Source organism: Mustelus asterias, chromosome 4, assembly GCF_964213995.1.
Source record: "Mustelus asterias chromosome 4, sMusAst1.hap1.1, whole genome shotgun sequence".
Taxonomy (NCBI): Eukaryota; Metazoa; Chordata; class Chondrichthyes; order Carcharhiniformes; family Triakidae; genus Mustelus; species Mustelus asterias.
The window spans coordinates 34,250,415-34,261,965 of record NC_135804.1 but is presented as its reverse complement, the minus strand read 5'-3'; positions in this window follow the sequence as shown (position 1 = coordinate 34,261,965).

The following is an 11,551-nucleotide window of genomic DNA, read 5'->3' as shown; positions in this document are numbered from 1 at the left end:
TTCTTCTATATAGTGATCTATGGGCATGGAAATACCATAGTCTGCAATATGGGACATGAGGGGCTATGGAGGATGACTGGAGATGCATATCCTAGCATAGGAGGCATGACAAGTTATGGGAGGTAGGTGGAGAGCCTTACTTTGGCATAGAGGTCATGAGAAGGGCATTTAGGACTCACCTTTGAAAAGGTCCCCTTAAATGACTCTTGACCCTTCTTAGGTGGCATGAAATACAACTCTTTCAATACCTGGCCCATCTCCACAGAAGTTGCAGAGGAGTAGGACATATCTATCTCCGCAACTGAGCTGGCTTGGTCTTGACTGCCAGGTGTGAGTTTTTGACAGGAACAAGCCCACGCCCTTCAACGGCAACTCAGAAATCGGCCCACAATCAGGAACCACCCACCATGTTTAAAAGGCTACTGAGTCATCCAGACTCAGTAAACATTCAGCCCAATGTGTGGTTTGACTCAACAGCTCAATATTTTTCTGGGGCTGTTCTAATAGGCATGTCAGACAAATTTGATTGGCACATCCCCAACAATTAGTGCACGGAATCCACCTTTATTCCAACATGCAACCTGATCTACGTTAAGTGGATGAACACTCGGCATTAGTAATAGCTCTGAGTGGGAGCTGGCCAATTAGTGGGTGGGAAATTGCAATGCAGTATCAGTAAAGGGCCATTGCTGTTTCCAGTTTCATAACAAGGAATCAAAATCTTCATCAATGTCTACAAGTAATCACATTAGTAACGGCTGTCACCGGACAGCAGAGGTGGAAGGTGTTATGCTGTGGCACTCTCGCATTGTCAAGAGATTTCAGGCTTCATTGGGAACACAAGGTATTATTGATCAGGGAAACTAGGTACAGGCATTGCAACTCTAGGCTACCCTGGAGTCACGCTGCAGTCTTTATGATGTTCACCACGTGGCTGCTGGATGACTCGAACCGAGAAAGGATTTCACCTTGTGGGATGATCACACATTATCAGTTCCCATTTGCTCCTCAAGTCAGGAGACCCACTTCTACTGCAGAGTAAAAGGGACAGACACCGCATGCATGTCATTCTCCCACCAACCCCCCCCCCCCTTCCCTCCCCAACCTTTTAGCTTTCTTATGCAATCTTCAAAATCCATTTACTCAACTCACATTCCAGATAATCATTTTACGCACTAGTTTATAAATCAACACAGGCAATTGTTCAGTGGAGGGATCTTGAGTCTTGCATTTAACATAATATTTCTTCTGGAAAACTTCAACCATGCACAGTTCCAAATATTGGGGAGGGGGGGGGGGGGGGAGGGGGGCAATTCTCCCCAAAAAAGTGTCGAATTCATGTAAAAACTGGAATAAATCACATTATGTATTTCAGCGGGAGTTTCAAAATGAATCTCCCACACTCTGTGCACTGCAGAGTGCATTAGCATGAATCAGTCCCAAAATCAGGGGTGGGGCCTATTCCCACTGGAGAAGCCGGCAGCATAGCGCTGAGTGGGCCACTGCGCATGCGCCAATCTGCCGGGCCGACATCAGCGCATGCACAGTGGCCCCTGTCTTCCGGCCTCCCTATTGCTGGTCAGCTCAATCGCTGGCCAGCCCCGCGACCCCGCATCGCTGGCCGTGCGACCCCCCCTCACAGTCCGATTGCTGACCCCTCCGAACATGCCCGGGTCAGCCTCCACCCTCCTCCCCCACCTCCGCAGCCCTGATCTCCTGATCCCTCCCATGATCCCCTCCCCACCGGCAGCCCGATCGCACCCACGCAGTCCTGAACCCCCCCAGCAGCCCAAACCCCCCCAATAGACTGCACCCCCCAAACCCCAATGGCCAGCCCCAATCGCTGGCCTCCCTCACTCTGTCACTCAGCACAAAGTGCATAGTAGCAGCGGGAACCTCCCACCCCCACAGATCGCCCTCAGAGGTCCCGCCCCCCCCTATCAGGCTCTGCCCCCATTATGCCCCGCTCCCTTGGCACTGCCCTATGCCCCCTGGACATTGTTACTTTGCCCCTTGGGCAGTGCCAGGGGACCCAGGCTGGCACTGCCACAGTGGCAATGCCCAGGGGGCACTTCCTGGCGCCCAATCCTCTGGGGGATGGGAGAGGCTATCGGGCTTGGAGACTTCAGTCCCAGGCCAGCTAATAACATTCATTAACATAACTTACGCGGCTCCACGCCGATTTCTGGAGAAATCCAGAAATCCACCTGCCAGAAACACGTGGGGGCCGTGGCGCCCAGTGGGGGGCCTGTGAAACAGCCTCCGCTCGCATCTCCCAGCCCGCTGCACCACAAAAACACTTTGGCATAGAGGTCATGAGAAGGACACTTAGAACTCAACTTTGAAAAGGTCCCCTTATACAGACTCATGACCCCTCTGAGGTGACATAAAATACAATTATTTAAATACCTGGCCCATCTCCACAGAAGTTGCAGAGGAGTAGGACATATCTATCTCCGCAACTGAGCTGGCTTGGTCTTGGCTGGAGCTGTGGTCTGGCTTGGAGCTCCGAAAGCTTGTGTGGCTTTTACTACCAAATAAACCTGTTGGACTTTAACCCGGTGTTGTTAAACTTCTTACTGTGTTTACCCCAGTCCAACGCTGGCATCTCCACATCTTGGTCTTGACTGCCAGGTGCGAGTTTTTGACAGGAACAAGCCCACACCCTTCAACGGCAACTCAGAAATCGGCCCACAATCAGGAACCACCCACCATGTTTAAAAGGCTACTGAGTCATCCAGACTCAGTAAACATTCAGTGGGCTAGGAGAATTGCCCCATAGTCTTGAATGGGATTCTTCCATACAGGCTAGCTGCTTTCTGAGTTCTGTCCTAGACTGTGCACTGACCATGGACTACATACCTTACTCAATGGATGGTGCCACTATCCAATCCTTCATTGACCCTTTTCTCTGTTGATCTCACTCCGCAATGCATTTTGGTGCCACCATCACCATACAGCACAATCTTATATCTTGACAGTTCATGCACAATCTCGGTTTGTCACTTGGGAAAGAAATGATACTTCGTTTCTGGTAATTAGGTTGTGTGATGAAGTTTCTTATCTTCCTAGCATTTATAATCGGCATGGTTCCATCAGCCATGTTGTCATTTTGATTCTTGTGCATTTCTATTCGTGTAACCATTTCAATCTTGTCCTGGCATGTAATCGCAGTTTCCTTCTCTGCCTGAATTGCTGCTTTGTCTAGTCCTGTCTAGCACATCTCTTTCAGTTGAGTGGCTTAAGTTACCAACCTCATCTTTTGTCTACTGCCTCAACCAATCTTCTGCTTAGACCTGAGGTGTTCTTTATTCCAGGCATCCGCTTCCTCCTCCGCTCCTGAGTATTTCGCACACTGTCTCCACCAGTTGTAGTTTGGTCTGAGCCCATTGCAGCTCCATCTCCCACAGTTAGTGTTTTTGATATTTATTTTCCTTTTATTCTTGATATCCTCTGAAATACTCTTAGATGTACTGACAGTTTGAAGTAGCTCCTCTTTGTTAAAAGAGTTCCCTGCAGTGATTGCAGTCTTCAACATGTTTCCGAATTTGTTCCAACTCAGCTTTAGTCCCCAACTGTTGCTTTCTCAATCTCTCACTCAGTTGAGAGCAAATTAAGCTGTTCTTCTTATATTTATTAGACAATTCTCATGAATTGCTTACTGATTCCAACAATTGTGTTCCCTCTTTGAGTCTATCCATTGCCATGACCTCTTTAGTATCCTCAAACAATAAACAGTTTCTGCCTCTCCATAGAATGCCAAATTCTCAAGCTCATTTATATAGTTTACACAACTGGTAGTTTGATCGTTCAGTTGGATCTTTAAAGGATTCCAAATAGCGGCTCTGGTAAATTATAGCTCTGTTCCAATTTCTGCTTCAACAGCCTGGTGGCCCTTGCAGTGGATGTTACAGAATGTCCTACACAAATGGCATGAATCAAATCCTTGATGTGTTTTGCTCTGAGACTCTCAGTTCTCTCGCCTAACACAAAACTGACATTGTCATTCTGTAGCATTTCTTTGGTTCTTCTCGAGTTTCATGCTGTGATCTCTGTTGCTGAGTTCCACTTGTGCTTTTTCTCGCAACCCTTTTTATCTTTTATTCACATCTTGATGCTCCAACTTTCATTCCTTCACCACTTCCTGGTGACAGTTGTACTGTTTCTTACTGGTCTTAAGAGATCTCGTAGTTACTACTACCTTTTCATTGTCCTTGTTTTTCTCTGAGGTTTTGATGTAACTGGCCACTTCTTAATTAGATTAGATTCTTAGAGCGGTTGGAGAAACTTGGTTAGAGGTTGGAGAAACTTGGTTTGTTCTCACTGGAATGACGGAGGTTGTGGGAAGACATGATAGAAGTCTATAAGATTATAAAGGACATGGACAGAGTGGATAGTCAGAAACTTTTTCCCAGGGTGGAAGAGTCAATTTCTAGGGGGCATAGGTTAAAAGTGTGAGGGGCAAGGTTTAAAGGAGATGTATGAGGCAAGTTTTTTACACAGAGGGTGGTGGATGCCTGGAACTCGCTGCCAGGGGAGGGAGTGGAAGCAGATATGATCGTGACTTTTAAGGAGCGTCTTGACAAATACTATAATAGGATGGGAATGGAGGGATATGGTCCCCGGAAGGGTAGGGGGTTTTAGTTCAGTTGGGCAGCATGGTCGGTGCAGGCGTGGAGGGCCGAAGGGCCTGTTCCTGTGCTGTAATTTTCTTTGTTCTTTGTTCTTTTTGTTAATTTCACTCACAGTCCGAGTTATCCATTCAGGACCGTAATCTTTTAACATTTTGTTTAGCAGGTAGAGGACTTCCCAAAACTAGGAATATTCACTGCTTGTAGCCCCGTAGTACAAGGATGCAGCTCCGCAGGCTCTGTTCAGATTGGGAGATCTGCAATCTCAGCTTTTCACTCTCTCTTGTTATTGGGACAATCTCTGCAGTTCCCTGGGACTTTTTTCTCTTTTTACTTCTGAACTTGTTTAACTGCAGCCAATATCTGCCTTCTTTCCAGATTTCGCCTTTTTAAATCTGAAACGCACCTTTCTTCTGGTTGGATATATCATCCTTTATTTCAAAAACTCCTGTCCTTTTTTGTTCTTTTACTCAAGTTTTACTTTCCTTCCTCCTGAAGGCTAATGTCTCTTCATTTAAACTTTTCTTATATCTTCCCAAACTTCTCGACTCGCTGGTCACACTGGGTTCGCTACTTCATCTGCCCCTCAGGGTCAGACACTACCTGGACAAATCTCTCTGAGTGTTCTGAGTCTAGTCACCCAAAACAGGCACTCAGATGGGTATCCCACTTTTCCAAACTTCAGTTAAATCGGATACTCATCGGAAGGCCGTGCCATCCAACTGAGCCACCTCATCGCTAATGTGTTATGTTGTGGCACTCGTCAGGAGATTTCAGGCTTCATTAGCAACACAAGGAATTTATTGATAAGAGAAACTAGGTACAGGAGTTGCAGCCCTAGGCTGCCCTGGAGTCATGCTCCACTCCTTAGGATGTTAACTAAGTGGTTGCGAGATGATTCTAACCGAGAAAGGACTTCACACTGTGGGTTGATCACTCACTCTGAGTTCCCATTGGTTCCTCAAGTCATGGGACTCTCTTGTACTGCATTGTCTTAAAGACAGTAAGAAGTTTAACAACACCAGGTTAAAGTCCAACAGGTTTATTTGGTAGCAAATACCATAAGCTTTCGGAGACTTAAGCTCCTTCTTCAGGTGAGTGGGAATTCTGTTCACAAACAGGGCATATAAAGACACAAACTCAATTTACATGAATAATGGTTGGAATGCGAATACTTACAGCTAATCAAGTCTTAAAGGTACAAACAATGTGAATGGAGAGAGCATTAAGATATCATTATTCTGTAAATTGAGTTTGTGTCTTTATATGCCGTTTGTGAACAGAATTCCCACTCACCTGAAGAAGGAGCTTAAGGCTCTGAAAGCTTGTGGTTTTTGCTACCAAATAAACCTGTTGGACTTTAACCTGGTGTTGTTAAACTTCTTACTTTACTGTGTTTACCCCAGTCCAACGCCGGTATCTCCACATCTTGTCTTAGAGAGAGACAGACACCACACAACAGGAGGTAATTTTTCGGTCATTGGTGCTATGTAGCCACACAAGCTGTTGGAGCACAGGACAGAACTAGCCCAATCAGCCCAATTGAATCAATTTGTGCAATTCAATTATATCATGGTTTATTGTGCAGGAAATACCCATAATTATCAATGCCAGTGTCACTGTCATTGTAGTACCGAAAGAAGTTGAATGATCTCACCAGTTCTACCAATGTGATACATTCATGCTATCATAGAATTAAACATTCATAGAAATGTGGGCAATTTTGCCCACTGTGCCTGTACTGACTCTGCAAAAGAGCAACCACGCATAGTCCCACACCCCCTCCATTGTAAATTCTTTATCCTCAAATGGTTGTCCAATTCCCTTTTAGCATTATTTATGGAATCAACTTCCACACACAACCACACACAGGTGGCACGGTGGCACAGTGGTTAGCACTGCTACCTCACAGTGCCAAGGACCTGGGTTCAATTCCTGATTTGGGTCACTGTCTGTGTGGCTTCTGCATGTTCTCTCGTGTCTGTGCGGATTTCCTCTGGGTGCTCCGGTTTCCTCCCACAGTGTGAAAGACGTGCTGGTTAGATGCATTGGCCATGCTAAATTCTCCCTCAGCGTAGCCAAACAGGTGCTGGAGTGTGGCAACTAGGGGATTTTCACAGTAATTTCATCGCAGTGCAAATGTAAGCCTACTTGTGACACTAGTAAATAAATTTAAACTTAAAACCTTTTCCATGAAGTGCATTACAAATTTCAATAGTTCAGTGGGTGAAAAATCATATCCTCATCTCCCCTCTAGATCTCTTGCAAATGATGTTGAATCTATAATTGACCCACTCATCGGGGGAGTGTTTTTTTGCTTTCCACCCAATCAAAACCTCTCATCACCTTGAAATTTTGAAAACCTCTATACATCAAGCAGATATGATACACAATTACCTCCAACCCACACAATTTTGCAGTATTTTGAAGCTTGCTTTAAAGATCCATTATGTAAGAAGGTAAACTTCAGCTGAGGTTGTTCCTTCCCTTGCGTTCTTAAAATCCATTCTCCCTTCCGAATCCTTCCATCAATTGCCCCTGTATGATACATGATCATTTATTCACAATGAACCATCAGTTGCCTGGACATTTCAAATGTTCACCTCCTCTACTGCATTTGCAGGAGAAGGTTTATCCTTGAACGGTTCTAGTTAAGTCTGCCCAGTTCTGCTTATGCGGTAGGAAGAGTGATGGTAAATGGTCCCAATTTTGATGCAATCTGACATATCCAACGTTTGTTCATCTGACTTGTTGGCAGCAACAATTTTGTGAGCCCAAACTCATGCAACAAGGATTTACAAGGATGTTACCAGGACTGGAAGGTTTGAATTATAAGGAGAGGCTGGATAGACTGGGACTTCTTTCCCTGGAGCATAGGAGGATGAGAGATGACCATACAGAAGTTTATAAAATCATGAGGGGCATAGATAAGGTGAATAGCCAAGGTCTTTTCCCTGGAGTAGGAGAGTCAAAAGTTAGAGGGCATAGGTTTAAGGTGAGAGGGGAAAAATTTAAAGGTTTAAGGTGAGAGGGGAAAAATTAAAAATTTAAAAAGGGGCAACTTTTTCCCACAGAAGGTGGTACGTATATAGAATGAGCTGTCAGAGCAGGTGGTGGAGGCGGGAACAATTACAACGTTTAAAAGACATTTGGACAGGTACATGGATGGGAAAGTTTTAGAGGGATATGGGTCAAACACAAGCAAATGGGATTAGTTCAGTTTAGGAAACGTGGTCGCCATGGACGCGTTAGGCTGAAGGGCCTGCTTTCATGCTGTATATCTCTATGACTCTATAATATGCACAATCTAGCCAGATGCAGTCTAGCAATCCTAAACAGCCAATATGTCACATATGGAGGAAATGGAGAATTAGTTTACCTTTGTCGTAAAGGCCAGGAGATAGCAAGAATGTAATAATGGCATGACTTCAATCACATTAGTATACCGCATGGTGGTTCCTGATTATTTCAGAGGGTACCTTGGGCCGGAATTTTACGTTGCTCGTGCAGGCGCGTTCCCAACCCTGTAGCACATGAAATCGCATGAGATGGTGTCGGGCGCACATCCTGATGTCATTGCGCACTCATGCAATATTTCGGTTGACGGGCGCATACGAGAACCAGAAGTGCGGCCTCCGACAGTCAAGCAGACAGTTTCACCCATTAAGGGGCCAACTGAATGCAATTTTATGTGGCCCATCTGCTTTTATGGTTGGCGGGCGGGCCAATTGGCCGGGCAGCCTTTATGTTTTAACTGCAACTACCCAGTTGCAAAACCCAGAATTGTCTGGGCTGAAATAAGATTTTAAAATGTGCCTGGGGCCTGAGGTCTGTGTTTGATTCTGCTGCCTAGGCATTGGCAGTGTAGTTTTAACATCAATATTTATACTTCAAGGGTTCGCACTCCCTGACATGGCTCCACAGTGGCTGCCCCCTGAGGGAGCACATTAGATACACCAGCCCACATTCTCTCTTTGCTGGATGCCACACTTTTCCCACCCTCTTCCCGCCCTCTTCCCGCCCTCTTCCCACCCTCTTCCCACACTCTTCCCATCCTCTTCCCACTCTCTTCCAACCCTCTTCTCACCTTCTTGACACCCTCTTCACATTCTCTTCCCGCCCTTCCTGCTTTCTTCCCACTTTCCTCCCACCCTCTTTCTGCCCTTGTCCCACGCTCTTCTTCCCACCCTCCCTGCCATCTTCCCACTTGCTTCCCGCCCTCCCTACTCTCTTCCCACTCTCTTCCCACACTCTTTCCGCCCTCGTCCCACGCTCTTCTTCCCACCCTCCCTGCTCTCTTCCCGCCCTCTTCCCACCCTTTTTCAATCCTCCCTGCCCACTTCCTGTCCTCTTCCTGCCCTCCCCGATAGCGATCAGCCTCTCACAGAGTGTATTTCAGGCTGGATAGCTGTTAACTGGGCAGCCGGTGTGAAATTGCGCTCCAGGGCTGCCCATGGCCGGGAATATGTCTCCTGTCCACTTCGGAGTCCATTGAATGCGCACGACCGACAGATGAAAAATTCAGGCCTTGGAGTCCTGCGTTGTTTACTGCACTTCAGCATCCCCTCATTTAAGGTGACATGAGGAGACATTTGTTTTTACACAGCGAGCTATGATTTGAAAGACGCTTCCTGAAAACCTGGTGGAATGAGATTCAATAATAACTTTCAAAAAGGGGAATCAGATAAATATCTGAAGGGGCAACATTTGCAGTGCATGAGGAAAAAATCCAGGAGTGGGACTAAATATAAAATAACAATTAAAGAGCCTGCAATGCCGAATGGCCTCCTTCTGTACTGCAGGAATCTATGATTCTCCATGTTAACAAATGTATTATTACAGAAAAGAATGCAAACATATAAACTGCGGTGTTTTAGAAAATATTATATTGATGTCACCAAAGTGCTGTAAATTGTAACAGATGACTGAATCAGCCAAGCAGGTGTTAGTGTGCTGCAGCCAGGATTACTGAGATTGTGTTTTAAGACGCATAATGATACAGAAGTATAAATATGGAATATTGATTTCCAACCACACTTGGATATAGTTACATTCAGACCATGGCCAAAAGGCACATAGGAAACTGTCAGCATCAGAATCAATTGTCAGCATTTCTGTCGCCCAGGAAAAATAACTCTGAGCAGCCATGTATTAAAAGGCCTTACCCTATACAACTCACTGAGCAGCAGACATTACACAGAAGGAATATTCCTTCAGAACGCTTTCTTCAAGGACGCACACAGTGGAGCGCATTCAGACAAAGAGCGTAATTTTCTGCGTTTGTCCTTTTACTTTCTGCAGCCAAAGTTTTGCAATACCGTAATTAAAATGCAATTTATAAATATGTCTCCAACAATTTGATGGACCTGAAGGCATGTCGTGCACAGGGTATGGATGTGTGTGTGAAGGCTTGCTGCACCTCGATACCCATCTCAGATTAATCCTTTTGAGGAAGAGAGAATACTGCTGTGATTATGCCATTGCAACATAAATCATGTCTGTCATTGGAAGAATTTTAGTTTATTATTTATACATTAACCTGAGAATCAAAACCATATTAGGGAATCTCACGGTTGTAGTGGATATAGATACTAGAGAGTAAATGAAAACAGAGAAACGAATGTTAATGTGATGGAGAATGGATGTTGAAGTCCAGCTGTGGGACAGAATTTTGGAAGTTGACAGGGAAGCTGCCTCCTCGGGAGAATTAACATGCTTTAATCACCCAATTAGAATAATACTTGCGCAGACTTTTGACTTTAACATTGGGTCCACCGCTTTCTTGGACTTGCTGAAATTTGCCAATGAACGCAATGCGAGTACGCGATACCAATTGAAGAGGTCAAATCAATCTCAGGCAGCAGCACCAATAAAGATATTGCTCAAAAGGGAGAAATGTTGTCAAAGTGTTCTGTCTCACACTCATCAGGACAAACACAAGAATGCCAAATTTCAAACAATCATGACAATTTATACTACAGGAGAAAAGGGTGCTGATTGGTCGGCAAGCCGGCTCTGATTCATTGTGGTCTTATCGTTGAGAACTGTAGGCTTCCAAAGCTCCTAACTAACTCAAAAGAGTGCAAGATTTGAACAAATTCCTTTTGCTTGCAGAGAATGAGTCAGCAGCAATATGGGTGGGATTTCCCATGCAACCTGCCATGGAGGTGGCCCACCATTGGCTGGTAGTGGGATCTTCTGGTCCCACTGTTGTCAACAGGGTTTCCATTGAATTCAACCCTAGCTGCCACGAAACTGGCAGGTCCAGAACATCCCACCAGTACGAACGGCCAGAAAGTTCTGGCCTATGGGAAGAATTTTCTGGTTGTGCCGGCCCTGAGACCGGAAACTCCCATTCGAGGTCAATGGACACTTAAATCACCTGCCAAATTTTCAATCTTGCTCCCAACGATTCCCATGGCAGGTGGAACACCGTTTGTGTTTACTTTCTTACTGCCTGTTAACAGTAATGTTTTATATTGAAAGAGGTGTACTTTTTATTACCCTTGGAGTGTGTATTCCAATTAAATAATTCAGCAGTAAGGTTTTGTGAGTTTGCAATAAACATGATTACTTATTCTCACACATTTACCCCAAATTAACGCAACATCACAAAATTGATCTAATACATGTGCACACGCACAAAAAGTGCGGATGTGTTTTGTTCCAAATTTACAGCCCACCTTTGTCTTCACACAATTGATCATCAACTCTTTTTTTCTTTTATCAACATCTCTCTTTTTATTCCTGTGGATAAACTATCAACAAATTTCCACAGCAAGTCCACTGACTCCACTGGTTCCTTGATTAGATTTCCTTCTACCCCACTTCCTGTGAGGACTCTATTTTACCAGTCTCTCTGCTTTTATCACACCTGTTCTGGCATTGCCACTTTTGACATATTGCTTCCTCTTTGTCTT